Source organism: Onychomys torridus, chromosome 15, assembly GCF_903995425.1.
Source record: "Onychomys torridus chromosome 15, mOncTor1.1, whole genome shotgun sequence".
Taxonomy (NCBI): domain Eukaryota; kingdom Metazoa; phylum Chordata; class Mammalia; order Rodentia; family Cricetidae; genus Onychomys; species Onychomys torridus.
Window position 1 is genome coordinate 3,540,632 of NC_050457.1, and position 25,396 is coordinate 3,566,027.

Here is a 25,396-nt window from a genome sequence, read left to right on the forward strand (position 1 = left end):
TGGCTTCTTTACAAGTTCCCCAACTTAATGTGAACACATATTACACCAGAAAATGGTGACTAAAGCTTGGGACTTTAACCCTGGAAATCATCAAGTCATCAGCTTCCTGTTTCTTTGACAATGTAGAAAATTTGGTCAACTGGCAGTAACATGTCACAGCAGACTGAAACTGTGGAACCAGCTGTCTGGCCTCTGATTGTAGGAGAATGTTGTGCCCAGCAGGAACAGGCTGAGGAATGAGAACGAATCCAGAAACATCCCTACCACCAATTACTCTTGCTGTAGTCTTAATGCAAGCCACAAAAGCTTATAGTGACTATCAAGAAAAGCCACATAATTATAGGGCAGTGTTCTGTGGCTTCTCTGTGTGTTTTGTGAGCCTAGCCTGCATCTAGACCACGTGCTAATGTCTACCTGCTGAACACAATTTGATTTGCAATAAGTGATGTTTTCAAGAACTTTCTCAGCAACTCATTTGGAGGCAGGGTCTTTGGGTAAATCATGCAAAGCTAGGAAACACTGAAGAACATCTGACTGGTCTGTTCTGCTTGAAGAGAGTATTGGGTCTTTCTCAAAAAGGAACATACAGGTCTGAAAGTGAGATAAACGCTCTAGGGACTTGTAAATTTGGGCTTCTGTGAATTTAGCTATCCTTTTCAGATCAGTTTGTGAAATCAGTGCTACTTTTGAGGTTTCAAATGTTGTTTGATTATTTTGTGACCTTTCCCTAAATAATGTGTACTACTGTGATACATGAATTTTTGAAGTACTTAGCAGTCTCTTGCTATTCCCTGGGGCCTAGGTCAACATTCCTATCATCTGTATTTTAAGATGGAACAGGGAGACTTTAGCTGGCTTTTCTATGTGGTCCCAGCAAGCCAGCATCTGTGCTGGACACAGAACTTCTTAAGTCCTGGGCTTCAGATTAGTTCACTCAGCCAGTACTTCCCCCAGCCATTATTTATACACATCATGCATCTGACCTGGATATTCTAGCCCTTCTTTCCCATTTGCATAATGAGCAATACATCAGACACCCAGAAGAAAGAGGTCCTTGCCACAAAGAGCTGAGCCTTATAGATTCAGGAAGGGTCAGAGAACAGAGTGACATTGTCCTTGCATAGACATGGGAGTGAAGGTTCTTAGATAAGGAGGCAAACCTGGGAGCCAACAATGCCTCATGGAAAAAAGACAAGCACAGATATTTCTTTTGCTCGGGCCTTTCTATGCACAGTTTGGCCATGAAATGCAGGCATCCATTTGGGTAACTTAGGGGTCTTCAAGAGATACTCTGGATAATGGAGATGTGTTGAGGAGCAGCAATACATGTGGGATCTTCAAAACAGACTTTCCTCTTCTCACTGTGCTTAAGGGCACAGGTCATAGAGTGTACGTGGAAAATTTATATGTATATGCACATGTGTGCGTGTGTGTGTGTGATTAAATGTCACTGAACTATTTTTTAATGATTTTTATTAAAAGTTAAAAAATAAAATGATGTAGTCTTACGTGTATTCAGTAAGTTTTAGAGAATACAGAAAAGCAAAGAAAGTGAAATCGTCTGGAATTATACCACGTAGGGACAATCTTCATTAAAATCATGGTGTATTTTCTCACTTAAAAAAAGATAATGATTATGCATTTAAATATATTAATGCAATTTATTAGTATGTATTTTATATATACAGGCATTGTTTTATATATATTAGGCATATTGCCTTATAATCCACTTTGTAAACTTAATATGCTTTTAACATCTTCTCTGGCCATTATTTTCCCCACATTACTCCTGATTGCTGTACAACATCTCACTGTGAGAATGTATCATCGTTTATTTAATCAATCCCTCATTGCTAGACATTAATGTTGTTTCCAATTTTCTCTGTTATAAAAAAGGCTATGATGATGATGTAAATCTTATGTATAATAGCATCACACATCATATACATTTTATCTGGATCATCTGGAAGACCTAAAGCATAGGGTATCAACAATATCCCTGGTTTTTAAATCTTTTAATGGGAAGACTTGGTAAGAGGTACTGCAGGAGTCGACTCAAGGCTAAGGCAAAACATGAAGCAGTAAGGCGCTGGTTCATTAGAAATGAAGGTAAGACCACTTGCAAAGAGCGGTATGGCTGTAGGTGACTGAGGACATATGTGCCTCATGCAGACTCTACAAGAGTAGAAATATTCCATACTTAAGATGCTGAAGAACATAACACCTAAAAGGTGTTAAAAGGCAAGGAACTCATCTGCATGCTGAAGTAGTTGTCCAGGGACATGAGTGTGTTTGTCTGCAGTCTTTGAGGTAACCTTTCCAAGGCAGATGCTGGAGTAAAAACGAAGTGCAGCATTCCTATCCTCCTGTCCACAGCAATGAGCCCAGCATATCTTTTATTCTATCTTTTACATTAGCCATATCTGACTCCACTCTTCCAAAGCTTGGTGGAGTTCACTGGGTGTTTGTAGGAAGGCTCTGTTGTCTCATGTACTTTTTCTTGTGTGGGTTTGCAACGCTAAGGACATAAATCTAATCTTTTTGTCTTGTTTTACAGTTACATAATGAAATTAACAAACAAAATGCACAAGTTTTGTGGACATCAGAAAGCATAATTACTTCTTATCAGCTTTTTGTTGTTTAAACTCTACGTCGTTTTCCTGTGATGTTTTAAACTGGCAGTGATAATAATTTGACTGGCAGACAAGGATGTCTGGGCAAAGGAACATGTGGATCTTAGCAAATGGCTGCAGCTCTAAAGACTAAAGTAATCAAAGACATACTTTTTTTTGACAACTCACTGATTTACTGTTTGTATCTTCTATACCAGGATCTAGTAGTATAATTGATGCTCGCTTTCAGATGGTTCTGTGAACATGGCTAGAGAATAACATGTTTTGTTTTTCTTCTCCTTGGAGTGACCATTGTCTCCTGTTAGTTCTGTGTTCAATGAGTTGTTAATTAAACCCAGAATCTTTATAAGTGACCTGTTGCGGCATTGAGGTTTATTCCCAACTCGTTCTGCTTCACTGCATAATGTTTGCCTAATGGGCCTTGTTTTTATTTTTTGAAAAAAAAAAAAAAAAAAACTCTCATCCTGCATACCGTGAGGATTCATTTCGGAGATGAAGAGCAAAGACTAGGTTAAGAAAAACACAGGCACCTCCAGAGTGTAAAAACTGCAATAAAACCATCACCTCTAACAACAGCAGAGCATGAAAGATAAAAAACAGCCTGCCAAGAATGTAGTAACCACCCATTCACTTTTAAATGCTCGCCACACTTCAATGCACAGACCTAATTACTTTTCTGCATTCCCAAATCCACTTTGCCTGAACTGCAATCAGAAACCTAGCGTTAAAATATTTTAGACTTGGAGGATCAAGACTAATTATGGGCCTTAGCCGCACCTCTGGTTGCTTGCCCCACCCCCTTCTCTTCTCTGGGTTACTTTAAAGCACGCTCCACTGGAAGAAAGGCTGCCCAGTCCCAGTTGGGGGTGAAACAGTGAGAGAATAAAACAAAGAACAACTCAACTCAATTCAGTAAGCTTCAATGAGGCTGGTATATTTAATGTGAGCCCAGGGTTAGCCCAGAGAATTGTGGCAGAATGCAATATTCTCAACAAAAAAAGATGTGTTTAAGGTCGGGTAAGGCCCCATAAGGCTGTTGTTGGTGTTTAAGCAGTCCACTGAGGTATTTAGCACTCAGGGTTTCTAAACATTCCAGCTGAGAATTAAACCCCAGCTTTACAGTAGCTGCTTAAAGGTTTGGGGGGCTGGGAGCGTCCCCTCCCCCTTGTATTGAAAGGTCAACAAACAGTAGGGAAGATCATGTCATAACAAAGATGAAGTCACCTATTATGGAGTATAGTGACAGCTAATAGCATTATCAGAGAAACTAATCCAAGGTATTAAACAGTGTAATTGTTCAAATGATATCGTGGTTATTAGAACACCCAAGCATGAGACATTCTTCACTTCATGCAACATGGAAGAATTGCAGGTGAGCTTCATGCCATGACAGGCACTTGCTCTAAATATGTAAATATTAGAAAACTGGCTCAGTACTGCAGTTTTCTTGCTTCATAAAGAACACATTTTTGATACACATGTTACGTTTCATGCACTTACTAAACTACTTTTGGGTAATTTTTCTGAGAGTTAGACTCTTAAGCTTTCATTCATGCAAAATACTTCACTGTGGAAGTTGGTGCTAATGTTTTATTTAGTCAGGCATTTTTTGAGTCTCATGGACTTAATAAAGACAAATCTGAACACACACACAAAGCATTATGTCCCCAAAGTGCATTCCTGAAACAGAATTGGGGAGAGTTAAAGTCAGATCCAAATTTGAGTTGTAGTGTTGTGTGACTGGGTCTGAGCATGTGGATCTCACCCAGGCTTACAGGATTTTTATTTATGATATTAGACTATAGTAGGATGGGGTCATCGGCAGAAGGTACAAATAATCCTTAAATGGAACCTTACCAAACAGCAGAATTCTTTGTTTTTAAAAATTTTAATACTCAATAATCCAAGTCACAAACTATGCTATAGGGGGTTCAAACTTGAAGATGTTTCAGATGGTCAGACCATAATACGAGGAGCATGTACATTGGCTCACAGCTACCAATTAGCTGTGCTTCTTGGATAGGTAATTTATTCCACTCAGAGGCTTCAAATATCAGAGAAATCATGGGCCAAAACAGTAATTATCTGTAGGGAATTCAAAGGCTTGAAAGCCAATGATTCCAAAGAAATGCAAACAGAGTTCTTTTCATTGCATAGACTCATCTTAAAACCTGTAATAAGAGGCAGGCCCTGGCTGGGAACCTTTACACTTCAAGGTGAACCAAGGAAGCTGCAGAAAGCAAAGACAATGACCAGGGGCTTTTCTGCACTAAACCCCATTGAAGGGGCAGTCAAAGACCACAGACTGCAGGCACTCTGTATCTGCACGGAAAGGAAGGGCTCTGCAGGCAGGGAGGGACAGGGGACAATATCAAATCATAGAGCTAAGTAGAATGACAATAAAAGTCCTGGCAGTTTAATTTGAAGTTTAAAGCCCAAGTGAAATAAAATAATCTTTTCAAGGATAAAAAAGTAATCACAGAATTTCTTAAATTCCACGTCAAATTCTTCTTAAGAAAAGCATTTATACTTAAAAATCTCATTTCCTTTATGCTACATTCATATTTTATAAGGCTGGTCTTGGAAACCTGGAGCTGGTGGATTTGGGCTTTGAATACAGAATTTGACAATTAAGCTCTTCCTCAGTTATAGTCCCACTTAGTTTCTTTCTTCTTCCTAACACTTCATTTTTTGTTATATTACAGAGCGAGCGAGAAAGAGAGAGTGGGGGGAGAGAAAGAGAGATACGGTAAATTGTCTAAGTTATATATTCTGTGGGAAGTATACTGGCATTTGGTACTTCCACCTTTGAAACACTTGAGTCCTTAGTATTCTGTAGGAGCCCATGACTTTTACACAAGTCCTACCAGTTTTAGAGACAGTCATGGGGTAACACTGACTTTTCACTTAACAAGATCAGGGCACAGTCCACATGCCAAATTTAAATGATCTCTACCCTGCATCATCATAAACTGATAGCAGGTGTTACGGGGAGGACTGTACTTCTTCTCTGGCTCTGACCTCTGATGACTGTTGTAGACTGGGGAGAACACAGTTGCTCATACTGTAGCCGATTTCTCAAGAGTGCACAGCTTCCCAAGATTTTTGTTCTGTTAGGTTAATTCTACAGTTAGACATTGAATGATTGTCTATGACAAATCTGTGTACGTTGCACACTGACAAGGTGATATTTGAGGACTATTGATAAGACTCATGAGCAAATGCAGCCTGGCAGACAGCTAGCAGTGGTGTTGTGAGCACCTCTAGGTGTGTTTAAGGGGTTCCAACTCCAAAGAAGCTAGAGTAGGTATTTTTACGTTTCCCTCCAATTTCTAATGTATTTTGTCCAGTTTAAAGCAGGACATGTTATTCTACTTAAGAGAGCATTTTGTTTTTTGACTTTACGTGTGCAAGTTTTTTTAAAAATTATATTTATTTTAGAAACTACATATATAAGTGCCTGTATTTGAGCTGGCAGAAATACCGAATCCTTATACAGCCAATGCTAGCATGCCATTTTTGGCATTTCAAATTACTTAGCACATTTTAATTCTCTCATGTTCCTTTTTCAGGGGTTTCGATAAGGAAATAGTGGTGACTCCTTCCCAGAGTGGAGAGAGGGGGCACAGCTGAGGAGAGTACCCTCACATCTTGCTTGCAGCTCCCGAGTGAGATGCCAAGATGACTTTCTGTATTAACTGACTTTGTCATACTAATTGAGAGGAGGGAAGGATGTGTGTGGGCGGGGCTGAGAGTGAGGTGACTGAATGATATACATGTGTGAGACTGTCAAAGAACAAATTCAATCAACATACAAAAATAGGAAAGATGAGCAGCAGATGCCTTTGCTGACAGACAGGGCAGAACATCTCTGTTCTAGTTCAGTAACTCACTTTCTGCATTTTTCTTCATATCCCTGTCTTCTCTGTGTTTTCACAACTGAACATTTACCAAAGTTGATTAATTCTATTGTGCAACTTTCACTGAGTCATTGCTGATTGTGTACCTTTACATCGAAGGAGCTCAAACTTCGAATGAAATCACTTGGTTTCCCACTGTCTCTTGGCTGTGTAGCTGTATTTTCTGAACCCCAAAGGCTTTGCTCAGGTCATGGTTAGACCTGGGTGTGCCTGTGTCTCCCTGCCTCAGTTTCCCTGTTACCAACATTATCCTCACTCTCCAAATTCTCTACGTTCGAAGTCCAGAAGGCATTTCTAATACAGTGCTTTCCCCCATGCTTCATAATTATGTGCTCTAAGTTTTCACTGGAGACTGATTTTGTTCTTTTCTTTGTATCCCACAGCCCTGTATGCTCAGGACACTCCCTGGGTGAACTCAGGAACCCTGCTGCAATTCTGTCCACCTAAACAAACTGCCAAACAAACGTTTGTAAGCTCTAGTACTCTGCTCATGCCTGCAAGATCCATGCATTTCCCACCAGCTCACACAGACTTGGAGTTTGAACCCCCATTTGACTAACCATCACCCGAGTGTTGTTGTTGTCCGGTCCTGTCTGGCTTTGCGTCTTGCTGGTTTTCCTCGTTCTCAGCTTTGGACTGTGGCCCTTCTTCTGCTTTTCACTTCAGATCTTAACCACTTTCACTCTTCTCCCCATGAGATCTCTGTTTTTGTCCACGTACATCCCCTTTCCTTCGACAAGAGTATATCCCAAGCCTTAATTCCCTATGTATTTCATGATTATTGTGACACTTTGGTAGCATGAAAATAGCCTTGTACTGCAGTCAGTGTGCTTGGTTCCTAAGTAGTTTTCAACAACATATCAATGCTGAATTTGACTTCTGGAGAATGAGTGGTGGTTGTATGTCTTTCCCCTCCAAAGCCCAAGAGCCCCCCAAATCTCCCCAGGAGCCCCTCATTACTCTCATGGGAAACTTTGCCACCATTAAACAAATATGGAATAAAATTTACATTGTGAGAATTTGTCCTAGAATGTTCTAAGAAGACATTTTAAAGTTAGTTTAGTCTCAGGCTTCACATATACCCAAAGTAGAAACAAATGAGCAAACTCCCACCACCTGAGATGCCTTATATAGAGAAATCTCAGCCTCACTGAATTATTTAAACAAATGGTTCTTTGCCTAAGATATTAGACCCTGGCATAAATGTAACTTTTACTGGACAGTTCACCTCCTTTTCTTATAAGCTAAATCTATAGGTTTTAAAGAAATAGAGTTGAAGATTCTCTAATCTACTTTTCCCCAGGGTGGCGTCTCATGAATAATACCCATTTCTTCTTGTGATTATTTTTATTTAGTTATTCAGTTATCAGTTACTTGTGTATGTTATTCACTAAAGGCACACACTGTTTCAGTGCTTTTCAAATACTAATTTGTTCCCTTGTCTCTTCCCTTGTAAAGTAGGCAGCGTATTCACTATCATCATCATTATAGTCATCATCACCACCACCACCACCATCATCACCACCACTACCATCATTATTCTAAGGAAACTAGTGTGTTAAAGAGCACATAGTAGGACATTCAGAGAAGGATGTAAGCTCAGGCAGGTAGTTGGCTCCCTTGGTCTAGTTCTCTAGCCAACTTGTGGAGCTTCCTTTGAACTTGCTTGGTGAATGTGACACAGCTTGTGTGAGTTTGTCTGGGCCGCTTCCCTTGTGTCTACTCTTTCAGCATTCTCTTCCTCAGTGAACACTGGGCTCCAGGAGGAGGGCAGGAGACAGATATCCCACTTAGGGCTGGGGATTCTTCAGTCTTCTTGCTGCACTTTGACTACCTGTGGGCCTCTCTGCTGGTCACTCTAATGCTGCAAACAGAAACTGAAAAGAAGAGCTGGCACTTCTACAGATGTATCATGTTGGGAAAGACCTTTGCTCTCATCTGTTACTATAGATTGTATCCCTTTCTAAAGTTTGAATGTTTGTGTGTTCTGTTTCTCAGTGTGATGGACATTATGGTTTATCACATCTATGCTCAGAGAAGTTGTGAGCACTTACAATCTTTTTCCAGCTTAACATGTTCATTCCTTGGCTGTGCAGTGTGGATGAAGGGTCTATTGGCTTTCTATTGTTCTCTGTCACATTTGTATATCCATGACAGAACCTGACTCAATAAGTCATTTTTGCATACAAAGAATTCTATCTGTAGATTTATCACCACTGTAAGGAAGATTTTAAGACCAGATTCTCACTTTGTTCAGGTTTACAAATGTAGACTACAAGATTGTTAGCTGATATTTCCAAAATGCACTTAGACGAGCTCTTGGAAGATTTTCAAAAGGCCCCCGTGTCACCCCCTTTCCTGAAGGAGTAGGCTGACACCTCCTGTTCTGCACATGGACAGGCCTTTATGTTCATTAACTAAATAGGATATAGCTGGTTTAATTCAGAAAGTAAGATGGGTGTTATGACAAACACATAGAAGGTGTGATTATCATTGCACGAACTCAGCTATGGAAGACATGTCACATTTCTTACTCTGAGCTGACTATGATCCATCACAAAGCCATCTTGAAGGCCTTCTGATAAATTCAGTTCCAAATATAAGGCCCCTCATGAGCCCCTGAAGTACCCCCAGCACTCATTCTGTCAATCGGAATGCTTATTTCTGGTCAGAAGTTTGGCTGCTTCCCTTCTGTGCCAGGAATGTTTGCCAGGCTCTGAGTCCTGTACTTACATCAGCCTCCCCAGCATTCTGAGCCCTCTCATGGTTGGACTCCTGCTGCTGCCTGGCTTCTGGACTGGGAACTCCTGACAAGCTTCCTGCTACAGGCCTGAATTATGTCCCTATAGCAGGAGAGCTTCTCTATAGGTGCCACCAAGCCCCTGCGGTCCCATACCCACTTATAAAATAATCACTTAGACACTTATATTACTTATAAACTGTATGGCCATGACAGGCTTCTTGCTATCCAGTTCCTATATCTTAAATTAACCCATTTCTGTTAGTCTATAAGTTGCCACGTGGCTCGTGGCTTACCACTACCTTACATCTTTCTTGTCATGGTGGTGGCTGGCAGGTCTCTCTCCCCTCCCCAGCCTTCCATTTCCCACAATTCTCCTCCTCCGTGTCCTGCCTAACCTATCCTTCCTGCCTGGCTACTGGCCAATCAGCACTTTATTTATTTTAACCAAACAGAACAACACATTTGACATACTTGAACATCCCACAACACTTCTCCTTTTCTTTTTTTTTTTTCAAAAAGCAAGGTTTTAACTTTTATATAATAAAATTACAGACAACAATACAATTATCAAGCAAGAATTACAGTTACAATATTAAAGAAGATATCCTATCTATTTTATATTTGTGAGTCTAAGGTTTTATATCTAACTTACCTTTTATCATAACTGAGGAAATTATAACTATCTAGTCTTCAACCACATCAAAGACCTCAGAAGGATATAATATTACCTGAGAACCGGGAGAAGGATGCAAGCAACTTTCAGGAGTCTTTCAGGGTAGACAGAGACAGCTGGCAGCCTGGACACCTAATGTTCCTTTGTAAAGTTGGGGCATTTGTCTTCAGCCCACAGGGCTAGAGTCTCTCAGTCACTTCTCTCAGTGTCCTGTAGAGTGTCTGAAGCAGGAACCTGAAGGACCATTTTGTCAAGGAAAGTTTAGTGGTCACCTTTCTATGGGTCCTGCATGTCCAGTCGATTAAGCAGTCCAGGCAAGGACAGTTTCTTACCTAAATGGCTATTTTTGCCAAGGTGAAGATAAACTCCATATGAAATGTCTTTGATGCCCATCTTCCCCTCTGAAGTAAATTGGTGCTGCCAGGAGCAGACATGTCTCATTGTCCAGAAAGTCTAAATTTTAAAAATATTTTAAATGTCATACTCTGTAGGTCTTTGAAGTATTTGAAGATTACCTCTCTATCTGAAATATCTCTATGTATACCTAGAAGACTTAACTAACATGGCTACAAGTATGATTATCATAGATGACTAATTATTAATCTATTTTTAATTATCCATTACAATTTTAACTGAGCTATATAAACATAATACCTTAAACAAGAGTAGAAATATACACACAGTATAACAAAATTAACTTTAAGTTGTATCAGTAGACTAAATATATACCAAGGTAAAACATTTTAAACAAGTTGTTGCTATTTAAAAGTAAGTTCATTAATATACCCTTTCATCCTATTATATCTATATCATATCCTTTTTTCTTTTTTAGAAAGAGATCACATTTATAATCAACCCAATTTAAATAAAAATATTGGTTTTTCTCTGTTCCATACCAGAGGGCTCTTCTGATTTGGGACACAAGAATCTCTTAACCTTTTCTTTTAACAGTATGTCTGGGTTTAAAGAAGGAGTGAGCCAATTCCATCTCCAAAGTCAGCTTGATATATTTGGAAATTTGGGCGTAGTTTCTCTTACTACTTCCTGTTGGAGGAGGGCGTTGTATCTTATGGGGACATAAAGAAAATTTTAGGAGTAGTCTGTGACGGTAAACCTCTGAGCCAGTTGCCTTGAAACCATTTTGGATATTGGATCATCTGGGCCATGGTGTCATCGGAGACCTTTCAGGTGGTCTTGGCTGATCAAACCTGATGTATCTTAATCTGGAACAAATCCATAGCCTCTGGCTTTCTGTGGAAACAAAAGCAGAGATTCTTTTCCAAAGCAACATATCCTTATATCCAAATTTTGAAGTCAAGGTACCTTTAAAATTTACATATTTGTTTAACTCAACAGCTTTCATGATCAAATCATTTTTTGTAGTTAAAAATCTCAAAAGATAACAGAAACCAGATTCTCTGTGTAAAATCTATCTTTGTAAAACTGAATGAAATGCCGCTGTGGCTGCTGGCTCTGCCCACCTCAGTTTCCAAAGTGGTGGTGGTACAGTTTAACACCAGCTCTGGGTCTGGAGCCATGTGTACCATCAACTATCAGAAGCAGTTCTATCAAATCAGTGCATAGCCCAGAAACCTTTTTTTTTTTTCCTTTTTATCTAGCAAAGGCTAAATCCACCACACAGCAGAGTAAAGTGCCGTTTGTAGACTCCTCATTCCCTCCACACTGTAGGTCAGAGGCACATGCCAGGAACCTGATATAGAAGCTCAAACCTGCAGGCTGCCACTAACTTGAGAGAGACAACTAGGAAGCTGTTTTTAGCTCTGTTTTAGAATCTTTTTTTGTCAGGCTTTAGGTGGAAACTCTTGCCCCACCTTGGGTGCCATTTGTAGCTGGAGAGCTTCTCTACAGGTGCTACCAAGCCACCCTCCCCCCCTCGTGGTCCCATAACCCACTTATAAAATAATCACTTAGATGCTTATATTACTTATAAATTGTATGGCCATGGCAGGCTTCTTGCTATCTAGTTCTTATATCTTAAATTAACCCATTTCTGTTAGTCTATAAGTTGCCACGTGGCTTGCCAGTACATGGCGGTGGCTGGCAGGTCTCTCCTCCCTGCACCCCCATCCCCCCAGCCTTCCATTTCCCACAATTCTCCTCCTTCTTGTCCCACCTACCCTATCCTTCCTGCCTGGCTACTGGCCAATCAGCACTTTATTTATTTTAACCAATCAGAGCAACACATTTGACATATTTGAATATCCCACAGCATGTTCCCTTGGAATTTATACATTGAAGTTCAAATCTCCAATAAATCATAAAGTGACTCTATTTGGAGATTGGACCTTTGAACAGGTCATCAGGTTTTAAAGGCGTCATATGGATGGTCCTAGCCCAGTCTTACAAAGATGGATATTACACAGGTGTCCTAAAGGGATTAGGACAGAGACACACACAAACAAAAACTGAATAAAGACTCAAAAAGATGACAGACATCCCAAGTACAGAGGATTAAGAATAAAGCCAATGCCATAGACATCTTCATCTCAGACTTCACCTTTCAAGAGTTTGAGAACATCACTTTCTGTTAGATAGACTAACTAGCCTGGGATACTTTGCTATGGTATCTCTAGCAAACAATACATAGGCATGGCACAGTACATCTGGAGTCTGAGTGAACATGGGGAGATTTCTGGAACTTTCCACCTGTCTTGACTTTCTTCTGTTCTCACTTGTTGGGACATATTTGACCTTTTCTGTTTGGTCAACTTTATTTCTAGCCCATCTTTTTATTTAAATTTGACTTGAGTCCAGGCATAAAAAGTCCATCTGCATAAAACTCTCCTCCCAAAATTTAATAGTGAATAAGAAATTAAAGAAACTTTTGATTTGGAAAAATCATCAAGGAGTAGACATTAGTGGAAATTGCAAAACTGAAACTGTGTTACAAATGGTGTAGTCTATCCCAAATAGCAGAGTCATTAATTAGCATAAGTTTCCTACAAATAATATTGGACATGTTCATAATAGTGCAAGAACTCACACACTGGCTCCCACCCGTTCATAATTGTTGGTGCATAGTCTTCTATTACATCTATTAAAAAACCCACAATAATGTTATTTTGAGGTTATTTTTAGAAAATTTTAAATGTTATATGTATACTTATATATACATATATGTATAGTGTATAATATGTAAGTATATATGCGCAGTCTCATGTTTATGAGCATATATATGTGGTGGTTGTGTGTGCACTTATGTGCAGAGGGCAAAGGTTGAGGGCTGGTGTTCCTCAATGACACTGCACTTCATTTACTGAGGTTGTTTCCTTCACTGAACCCGGAGCTCACTGATTCCATGAGTCCAGCTTGCTTAAATCTCTTCTGTCTCCATCTACTTAGTGCTGAGATTTCAGCTGAGGCACACTCTCATCCTGATTTTTGGCATGACTTCTGGGGGTCTAAATTCTGGTGCTCATGTCTATGTTAACTTATAAACAAGTATATGTATATACATATATGATGTATATGTAATGTTTAGAGTTAAAGGGCTTTGTTTCTCGTCTCCTTTTGAAAATCATTTTTCCCTAGGCTGTAAAAGTGTTGGTTGATTTAAAAATCTTTGTTGATGCTTGGGAGTTGTCTCACTTGTTCCCTAGATTTTCTAATTTCTGAAGAGTATTTATGTTTATTTACTTTCATATTATTGAGTATTTATACTGTTCTCAACTGTATCATTGACTGTCTTTCTCGATGCTTTTGAGATTTTATCTTTGATTTTGATAGTCTGGCCTATAATGGTTGGATTTCCTTCTTCACTACAGCTTTCTGAGTGTCTCCCTTTCACCATGCTTGAGCATACTGTTTTTAGATCTGTGGTTTGCTACCATTTATTATTGGGGGTGCTGACTCTTAGCTGCTATCTACAGAGACTTCTCTGTCTTGGTGCCCTCTTTCCCACTGGGCTTCTGATTATGCTGTGGTAGGTTCTTTGATAGTGCCCCCAGCTCATGGGTCTTTACTGTTAGTTACTCCCCAACTATCGTTTATATTATTCCATCTTCAAGTTTACTGCTGCTTTCTTTGCTGGGGACATTTTCCTGACACAAATACTGAACATATTTCTTATCTGTGTTTCCAAGTATTTTAACTGAATCTTGAAAAATAATTATCATTTCTTCTGAAAATTTCTTGAATCCATAAAAATTGTCTAGCTTTCCCAATAGATCTTCTAATATGACAGACATCATCTTAAAGTTTTTATCTAGTGTTTCCGGTGTTTGGGTCAACTCTAGGCCTGCTTCTGATTCTTTACTTCTTGACAGTGGATTTTTAAATGGAAAATGTTTTATTGGTTTATGTTAATTCTATACAACAGTGAGTTTCATTATGGTATTTTCACATTTCTACATAATGTATTTAGTCATATTAGTCCTGTTACCCTTCTTGTCCAGGAGGCACAGCTTCCCTTAAACATCCTCCTGCAGCAGCCTATGCTTTTGTCTGCAGCCAAGACCAGGAGGCAGCTGTTCACTAGTGGCCCCTGATGATTTGTGATGATGGCATCTTGTGGGAGGAGTTTCCTGCCTCCCTGGAAGCAGACTTTTGCTTCTTTCTCTCCATTAGCAACAAAATAAAAGAAACAAAGGAGCCAAACAATCCAGGATTGGGAAATGGGCATTTTGGGGGGCCTGTTTTGGAAACAAATAAGGAGGATTAGTCTGGGACTCAAGAGAAGGGAGAATTTCATGTCTCTTTTCTAGATACTTGGTACTTTTGCTTTGTACAGGAGAGAGAGGATTAGTGATGGTGGAGATGGTGCCATTCAACACCAGGATGGCCTCGTTTGTTCTCCTGGTTTGTCCTCAATCTCTCTATGAGCCCGTGGCATGGAAAGGAATTTCCAAGTGAGTATAGACTTTAAACCTTTGCATCAGCGAAAACCATGCCTCTAAACTTCATTAAACTGTGGTTTTCTTCTGACACACTTGTATAGTTGCCACCTCTTCCCCTCATGTTCTGCCAAGGTGTCCTATTTATAGTAACCTGTCACTGTTTGTAAACCCATGATGAGTTTTGTTTTCCACTTCAGCTTTCTAGTGAGAGGTAAACGAGTCTGCCGTGTCTCATCAGATAGGAGCAGTAGTCATTTTTCTTGATGGTTTTATGTCCTAACCTAGACTGTGGATTGGAATTTTGAAGACTAAGATCCCTAAGTAAGGACAGGGGAAGGAATTGGAGAGGCATTCTAAATAGGAGAGCAACATTTGAAAGTGTAGGGAAGCATGGAAATGTCTGTATATGCTTATCCGATTCTTCTTTTCTATTCTATTTTGAGAGTCTATAGCAAAGTGGAACTTAATTTATTAATATCTTCCCAATGACTAACTTGACAAGTCCACAACTATTCTGTCATGGGAAAGAAGGCTACCCAATTTTTACTCAAGAGTCTTCTAGCTTAAATACGCCCAATTTTGATTAATTTGGGGAACTAAGTGATTATGGAATAATTAACTTGATTTCTGGGTGTGACTTATATAACCAGTCTTACAGTTCTGTATTACACTGGAGAACCATTTCTAAGCTTAATCTGGGGTTTGAGTAAGGCAATTTACACTCCGAGGCTAAAGTTACAGTTCTTATCTATACTCTTCAGTTTAATGAGCTGGTATACTCTTCTATGGATTAAAACCATTGATTTCTAAGGCACCTTAATCAAACTAATAAGAGCAGTACCTGAATTCTGTCTTACTACTGTTTTGTTCCATTTACTCTTAGATTGGTAGCAGGCTGTGTGTTCCATGTGATGTATAGTTTGTTCCTATATTTAAGTTTTTCTATGTCTACTGCTGTTATCTTCTATTTTATTGGGAGAATAGAAATTGGTCCAAAAATAGGTAATTCCAACATTTTAAAACTGTGTGGAAGAAATGCTTTTCATATAAAAATTTACTTATACAGTTACAAAATTAAACATTTGCATTAAAGACAGCAAAAATAATCTTTGAACTTCTTCCTATTAAGTGGTAAATCTATTTCTACCAGCAATGAATGTGGTTGATTTCTCTAACCATTTTGACTAACAGAGCATGCTGGAAATGATGGAGTATCACTCTTTGCACGTAGGGCTTCAACACTGTAAAGTCTACCTTTGGGATTCTCAAGTTTGGAGGTCTGTTCTAGTAACTAAGGGGCTGGGATACCTTGAGGCTGCTCTGCTGCAAGGAGGTCTAGGCTAGTGTAGGGCGGCAGCAAATCGAGACCAGTGCTGGTCACCTTCTGTTATCTCTTTCAGACTCCACGTCTCTGTGTGAAGAATCCAGACAAAGTTCAGCTTCTAGTTATATGCTCCCATCTGACTCCAGCGAACTCCAGGAATAAAATTGCCCAGGGTGAATCCTACTTTAATTCCCAGCTCACAAAAACATGAAAAAAATAGTAAAATGGTAAGTTATAGTTCAGTGATCCTTTGCTATATGGCAGTGGATGAAATGAAATCTTAAAAGCTTATTTAAGGATTGGGTAAACATTTATCTTCAAAACTATTTAAGATCATAACATTAATTTCTCATAAAGTGTGCAACCTTCTAACTTAGTAACATAAATTTAACATTCTACTTGAATATTTTAAGCATTCCAAGAAAATGTCTTTCTTCACTTCTATTAAGAGTAAGTACTGACTTTTTCAATGAAAAGATATTCATTGATATCTGTTAGAACATATACTAAATGTATTTTAGATAATATACCATTGTATTACATTTTCAGTAAAATTAAATGCAATAACACCATAAACACAGATCCTTAAATTCTATAACTTGTTTGAATAACAATTGTGCAATATATAACATAGGATTTATGTGGATAGTAAGAAAATGTTATATATCACTGGTAATGCTCTGGACTCAAAGGGGGTACTTTTTCCATTTTGTATGATCATTTTATAAAGTTAAATATCCAGGCATGTGGAGAAAGTAATTCTCCCTAGATCTTTATCTTGGAATAGAAACATGATATATTATAAATCAATTGATATCATATGTTGTCTCTATAAGTTGTAAATTAAAATTTTGTTCATTATAGAATTGTGATTTCACAAAATACAGAAGAGCTTTGTCATGTGAATTGGAATTTTTCTATATTCTTAATCTGAAAAATTATTCTTAAGCATATGAGAGCTAGTAAAACCAAACTGTTTTATAATACACATACTCTTTCTTTCTTTCTTTTTTTTTTTTTTTTTTTGGTGTCTTATGCCAAGGGAAAGACTACTCCCTCCCCCCAAAAATAAGTGGCTCTCCTTATTGTGCACATGTGATTCCAGGGCATACTTTGGTCTTAATCACTGAAATTATTTGGTTATCAAAGCCATACACTGCTCATGATTAGATTTTCATCCTTTTTGGACTGAGCCATGATATTGCTCTGGTTTTACAAACATTAAAATGGTCTTTGTTTGATATTCAACATGCAATTTCAGAAAGTCATGTTCATTTAAAAAATTGAATCAAAGTGTTGGAGAGATAGAAGAGTCTTAACAAAGCTTAGGAGCAGAACCATATTTTCTAAGGGTTGGCAGTGGGGTGAGGATAAAAATGGAATAAACGTTAAAACAGCTAGGGTGTATGTGCACGTGTATGCATGTGTGCGTGCATGCATGCGTGCATGCATGCGTGCGTGCGTGTGTGTGTGTGTGTGTGTGTGTGTGTGTGTGTGTGTGTGTGTGTGTGTGTGTGTGTGCATGTGTATGACTGTAGATGCTTTTTGTGCACACATGCACATCCAACTCCCTTCTATTGGACGGATATAAAATATTGTTTAAAGCTGAGAGTCTTTTTAAAGAAAAAAATCTTTAGACTCTCATAACAGACTTTTAAATTTTCTCTATTGGAAGACAATTTTTTTTTCTAATAGACTGTTTCTAATGAAGAGGCATCAGCCCATATGTTCTGTGACAAATCAGACTTGTTTTGGTAATGCAAATTATGTGACCTGGTTTGAAAATGTCTGAACACCAGGAGATTACATGCCACCTGCCCTTATTTAACCTACCCTCCTGGGTGGAGATAGTTTCCTATGCTAAGTCCATATAAGAATAACACAACTATATGTTTTCAAAATAGAGATTGTTACCTTGTAGTAAGTGTGTCCAGCATATCATGCTGCTTTCTGACATAGTCAGTGAGTGGATAGTTTTTGTTCAATTTCTGTAGATAGCTTCTGCTGTCTAGAGAGCTGTTGTCTTTTCTTGCTGTGTATATTATGAGGCATGCGGGTTTGTCTTGTGTAGGGTTAGGGGCCCACCGGAATGAGATACTAGGGAATCATAATGGTTCTGACAGAGTGTTCCAGTGACCTGTACTTCAGGAAAGTCTTTTTTTTGTTTTTTAACATGACAATGATCCAGATTCACATCACAAGACAGACACCCCATCCTAGAGATAAGACAGACACCTCATCCTAGAGGTGGCCATACAGTTTGTTCTTCATACTAAATATAACTTAAGTCATATGAGAATCACCAAGGCTCGCTTCTTTTTAGGGGGAAGGAGCTCAGTAAATAATCAACTTAATGTCATTTCAAAGTACAAAGTTGATGTTTCACGTGAAAAGTCACCACACACAAAAGTGAAAACATTTATCAAAAAGAAAGATTCAATTACAATCACCTTGAACTTTCTTAGAATTATTATTCTGATATAGTTTACTAAAAGCTCTAGTTCTTGAGCATGACATTCTTTGTTATCAGGTATCTTTAATAAATCAGTGACCATTTTTAATAATTCTGCCCCTGGCTAAGAAATTCTTAGAAATCTCTTGTTGATGTACCTTTGTGAAGGCCGTGGTGAAACTCCTTGAGTTTTAATCATATATCCCAGCCCACTGCTCTGCTCCCTCTTTGCCTTTTCTCTGATTGTACCCCATAACCTTGTGTTGGCATGATCAACCCTGGCAGCTGTGGTCACACAGTCAGACGGCTGCTGCCTTACCAGCCTGTGCTGTCAGTAGTTTGCTCCAGGGGCCAATGACGATGAAGAATTCCACAGGTCATCACCACTGACCTAGAAAACCAAAGAGGTTCTAGCTTTTCCCTGTGGCTTCAGGCCGTGACACAGCTCTGTTTCACTAAGCTGTGTGTCCAGCAGCCGGAGACTTGGTACATCAAGACTGTTAGGGTGCATAATCTGTGTTCTTCAGTTTTTTTATAAATGACCCAAATAACACACAGCTGTTATTTCCCCACTTTGCTATTTAGTAACACAGCCGAAACACTGAGATTATATTGTGGAAATATACAAGTCAATTTCAAGAATTATTTTCTTGAAGGCAGTATTGAGCAAATGCCACACACTGCTTAACGGAACACAGCCACCCAATGTGGTTTTTGGTTTGCGGTTTCCCACTTTGAAAAGAAAAACAACCAAGAAACACAGACAGGTTGGTTCTCTTGTGTGGCTGCTGAGCTGCAATAATGCCTATGAGTCTTCAGTGACCTGGCGCTGCAGACGTTTTAACGTCTTAAGTGAAAGGACAGGGAAATTACCACTCACTGATTTGTGTTTTTAAATTTGGAGTTTCTAAATTAAGCCTACTTAAGGATGCAGGCATGCCCATTTCCAGGACTGGACCTGAAGTGGCTGTACCTGATGAGTAACCTTCAGGGCTTCCTGTGAGGTAATTATCATGCTGGGATGAGCTAATCTTCCATAGAAGAGTACACCTGCCTCATTCTGCTAACAAATAGGCCCATGCCTTCTCAAGACTGTCTGAGCTGACTTATTATATCTCCCCATCAGCAGAAAGACTCATATCATCACTGGGCCAAAGGTGAATTGCCTAGAGACAAAGTTGGAATGAATTTTTTGCAGTCCCATTTCACTAGAGCTTCAAACCACTTCATTCTGAAGAGTGGAGACCTTTAGCTCTGTCACATATTTATATATGCTTATAATGCCAGAGAGGGGACTTACTATAGATCTGCTCTCTTTGAGTGTTTCAAAATAGTATTCTGTGATAAGCCGGCTGCCTCTCCAACCTTTGTTTCCCACTGCTATCTTTCAGTGACAAGGGGAACACCACACAGCTTTTTAAGTTTACTTGTGTGTTTGGAAGTTGAGGGGGCGTTCATCTGTCATGTGGTAATCAGTGTGCAAGGGATTCTAAGTCCAAACATGTATAAGCTCGAACCAGGGCAGGGGTTAGGGCTACTTGCATGCCTATTTCATCCTAGGTGGGAGGCATTTTTAGCTAATGTCTCTTTTCTGTATAAAATTTGGCTTTTAAAAATAGTTTTTCTTATTCCCTACAGCAAAGGGGGCTAATATTCATTTAAAACCCAATAACAATTAAAACCCCAATAACAATTAAAACTTACAATGAACAACCACTCTAGCTTTGCTTATTGCATGCATAAATAATCATACTTCAATGAACATGTTAGTATCTATGATCTCTTTCCCGATTAGGTTGCCTCGAGACCGCTTGCTTTGGCTACTGTAAATGTGACATGAATTACATTCAGGAAAATGTGTCTAACATGCTGGGTTTGAAGTAAATTATTTTCTTCTAATATACCTACACAACTGTCACAAGGAATTACACTGCAGATTTAGTGATGTTAAGTGTCAATTGTAATTTGGTGACAGCTATTTTATTGGCTGTGCACGCCGCTCTGTAGGACTGTCTCTCAGTATGGAGGCCACCGTATCATTAAAAACCAGTGATCCTTCACTGATGACATAATTTGACTGGCAGAGAGAGGAGCAGAGAGGGGCTTGCTTCCACCTGCACAGAATCTGCTGTGTGTCAGAGATGAATTTGCCTTCAAATTAGAAACAGCAGTGCAGATGAGGGGCTGTGATTTTGCTTGAGTTCTTTTGAGGCATTTTTCTGGAATGGTTACTGAGCAGCTGATAGAAGCCTCCTTTAATATGTCAAACATATATATTATGCAGCCTGTAAACATTTCAAATATTTTTAGTCATAGCTTATGGTGAGTTATCTATGAGTCACTATCGACTGAAAGGAGCCACATGCTTTTCTGCACATTCATCCACCCATTCTTTTGTCTGAAGCTCTGTCTTTGGCAAAGGGTCCACAAATACAATTTGTGTAATAAAACGTCAACACAATCACCAAGAACAAAATAATCTAGCCATACACACACACACACACACACAGACACACACACACACCACACACACACCACACACTCCTCCTACCCTTGAAACACCACCCAAGGCCTGATATGAGCCCTGTATCTCCCTAGGTAGAATAAATCATCAGAGTTATGTAAAAATTTACAGTAAGAACAGAAGTATACTCATACATTCTGAAAATTTTATAAACTGACAATTCAACTTCTGTGTTTTATGCTAATACACATTGTGGTAGAGTCTAATAAACTACGACTCACTCATAAATAGTAGAAAAGCACTCACACACCAGCGCATACACAGACTTACACACATTCTGCACTTATGCAGGAAACAGGAAATGGGTTCCAAGACTTGCTTAGTGAATTTAAATCAATATAGCTGCATTCCATTTTCAGTATTTAAATTAAATTTTTTGCTGCAAGGCACTGCAAGGCACAAAGCACAGTACCTTAAAAGAAAGTGTATCACTCATAATTTTAGCTCATTTCACACCTATTTGACACTTCTCTTAGCCAGTTGGTTTCAATGAGAATGCTGACAATATTCACCTATTAGAGGCCTGCCTTTCTCTGTGAATTCCACTCCTCTCAGATATACTTTCTTAGCTTCTAACAGGAAGTTGTAACCTTCCTCATACTCCTGGTACCTGCCAGGATTTCCCCCTTTCTTAAACAGCTTTATTTACTTATTAGAGAACCTTCTGGAACAACAAATTGGATAAATTATTCAGCCATACATGTCATGGTCAAGCAGGCAAATTACTTATGCCATTTTTTTCTCTCGTGAAAATATTGTGACCATTTTTGTTCACAGTAGAGAGGAGAGTGTTCGTAAAAGTACACCTTTCTGAAGTGAAGTCACGAGTTTGGCAGATGTACTCCTGAGAATATCTGACTGTTGATCTGTTAACAAACTTTCATACAGTGAACTACAGACTTATTTTTGTAGGCTGGTCAGGTCAGAGTGTCTCCACATTGGCTCAAGAAAAAGGAAACAGAGTTTGGCATGAGGATCAATCCAGTCCAATCAGCAGAACGAGAAGCCACTTCCTGTCTCATCCTATCATTGGTCAAACCTATCAAGTTTCTGAGACTTAGATTTTTTTTTTTTAATCTGATGTGTTCTCTTTTACTGATTTATTGATAGAAATGGGACTCATAAAAATGCTTGATTACAGCATAGAAGACTAAAATGTGCCCATAAAAGATGATTATTATTATTATTTATTTTTTTTTTGCTAAGCTTCAAATTAAAGTGATTTTCCCCGCCCCCAGTAAGGGGACTATAGTCTTAATTCTCTTAATATTTTAACGGTCAACATTTTTCTTTAGTGTCAACTAATTCCTGGACTGTCAATGAATCAAAGTATATCCCTTACTGTGGACATTAGATATTCAGAACTACCTCAAAACTTAAAAAAAAAAAAATATTAGGCTATGCTCTATTTTGATAGCCATTTCCTCCAAGGGGAAACATTCTCTTTGTTTAGAGCAGCTGGTACAGTACTTACTTTTGGACAACGGACGACTCGCCACACCATGAAGATATTTGGCAGTTTCTTCAGTGAAAATGGTCGTGGCTAAGCAAACAATAGCTAGTATCGCAACTTGGGTTTGGATGGGGTGTGTGAGGGGTGTTGTACAGTGGCGTGTTCTATAGTTAAAACTGCTGGGAAAGGCATAGAAAGTAAGCTAGTTAAGAGTGAAGAGAACCCAGGCATTGTGGTCTGGGAGCTCAAAGGAAGGGTCTTGAAAATGTCTGACCTTCCAGGCTTCATTTCTGCTGTGAAGAGTTGAGTCTCAGCAGCCCAGTTTACCCAGGAGTGTCAGTGAAGCCAGAGGCAGAGCAGGGCCATTTCCCTCTGGGTCTGTTTGCTTCTACTCTCTGCCTTGCTTACCTTACAAGCTCAGAGTGAATTGTGGCCCAAACAGCTGTAGCTGTGACCACATGGCAACATATTCCTTCTGATGTACATGTGGCATTTTGCCATAAAGAGGTACAGCACATGGATCTCCTGAGGAACATGCATCAAGTTTATTTTCTGACTAGTAAATGAATAAATTTTTCTGACTCAGTTGGGAGTGAAAGAAAATAACCTGCCTTTGGAGCTAACCCATGATATGATTCCTTTGGAGTGGTTCATGTAATTTAACAACAACAACCTGGTCATCAGAGAACTCAGGTGTAAGTCTAGAGCAAACTATAAGCTTCAAAGACAAGGGAACTCTGAACCTCTCGGGGCTTAGGCAGAAAGGGGAAACGGAGTAGTTCTGAGGGAGCCATCCTAGCTCCGGGACATGCCAGTCCAATCCCCAGCTCCTGCTCTAGCAGGTCCATTCATCCAAAGTTCCAAGTTTGAGGCTGTGAAATTACAGTACATTCAGAAATGGTTTCATTATGCGGCTCAGAGGTTGTGGGCACTGGTTGAATCTGTCAACCACATACCCAGTGCTGTAGTAAAAGGATTAGGACTTGTGACTACTCTTCAGAAACCTTGAGAAGGAGCTGAAGTGAAATGCAAGAGTGGAGGCCTCACACCAGTGTGATGGCAGGATTTCTAGATAAAAGGAGAACCAAAGTCAATGTAGACTTTTATAATGCTTTTGGGGAATAAATATCAATCTGAACTCAAATTTTCTTAGACTGAATTGTCCTTGCCTACATGGAGAGCTGACCTTGGTCCCAGGGCATTCACAACAACCCCAGTTGGTGTAAGTGGAGCAGGCGTAATGCTTAAGAATACTTGCTGGTTGTGGTGGTACAAGCCAGTAGGATTTGCTGAAGGAGGTGGAGGCAGGAGGATCACGAGTTTGAGGCCAGGCTGGGCTACACATTTGGCTGGGCGATGGTGGCACATGCCTTTAATCCCAGCACTCGGGAGGCAGAGCCAGATGGATCTCTGTGAGTTCGAGGCCAGCCTGGTCTACAGAGTGAGTTCCAGGAAATGCAAAGCTACACAGAGAAACCCTGTCTCGAAAAACCCAAAAAGGGAAAAAAAAAAAAAAGAATACTCTATTTTCTCCTCAGAAGTATTCTGGTTTGGGAAGTAAATTGGTCATCTTAACCATAAGCAAATCTCATTTTGGAGTGCATACATAGAAAAATAAAGGAAAGTGTGCATGTTTCCATAAGGACTACATGTCTAGTTCATTAGAGCTGTGAAGTAAGTGGACAGTAACATGAACACAAGAGCAGACCATGTTCACATGCAGACATGCTCGGACCCTAGATCTTTTCGACAGCTTTTTACAGTCTTCACTTCCTTTATAATTCCTTACTAGATCTTTGTAGAAGACATTTTGGGATGTTTTCAGACAGATTATTTAGGATTACATACACAATTCAAAGTTTTTCTTTTTCTTTTTTTTTTTTTAAGCTGTAACCTTTTGGAGAAAAGATCCCCTGGGAACTGGATTCCATATGACTTGTTTAAATGAGGGAGTTAGGAAAGCCTTCTAATTTTACTCGACTTCATAATAAGAATTACCTTGGGTAGTATATGAGGATAACTTTGAGTCTTCTGAGAGCAATCTATCATGATTTAGAAGTGAGTATGACCAATAGAGTGCATGGTGGGAATCTTGTGCTGTCAAAGTCAAAAGAAGCAGCCGACGAACTAATTTAAGAAGCATGCATCATGGACATGCTTTGTAAACATGGACAGTACTTATCTTAAAATATCTAAGCAAGGTTTTCCATAGCATTGTAGATTTTAATTAATCATATTACTTACGTTAATTTAGAAGTTAAAGATTACACTTCATTTCTTGACAGACTTCTATGATTAAACACACACACACATGCTGGCTAAGGTGAGGTAGATGTGAAGAACGGTTATTTTTTGGTGGTTTTCTTTTCATGGCATGCATGAATTAATTACTTTAAAATGTACACATGAAATGATACACTCAAGGTTTTTGGGAAAATAGGAAATGTAGAGAATTGCTGTGTTTTGCTAGGAATATTATCTTCTATTTTGATTTACTTATTTTCATGTAACAGAAGTCTAAATTGCTAATTGAGGAAACACCTGTTTTACCTGACTTTCTTAAGTGAACAGAATGGATATTAGATGCCTTGAAGGAAAACTTTCATTAAACCAAGGATTCCATGATATGGGTTACAATGGCTGTATTATTGCATCTAAGAGACTATTATCCTGAAACTTCACTGCATCAAGGTCCTTGGGGCTTTGCTATAGAATTACTTCTAAATGGAACCATTTTGTAAAAACATCTTTCTGATGCTTCAGAATTTCACAGAAGTAAATGAGAAAAGATACTTTGGTAAAGATAAATGATTCAGAG

At 39.0% G+C, this 25,396-nt stretch overlaps 1 long non-coding RNA gene across 1 annotated transcript in view; it reads left to right on the forward strand.

Moving 5' to 3' along the window:
* Positions 1–25,396, forward strand: part of LOC118596274 — a 117,910-nt gene that overhangs the window by 77,860 nt on the left and 14,654 nt on the right. Inside the window, exon 5 of the long non-coding RNA XR_004946677.1 lies at positions 16,226–16,376. This is a non-coding gene — a long non-coding RNA (uncharacterized LOC118596274). The remainder of the gene's footprint in view (positions 1–16,225; positions 16,377–25,396) is intronic.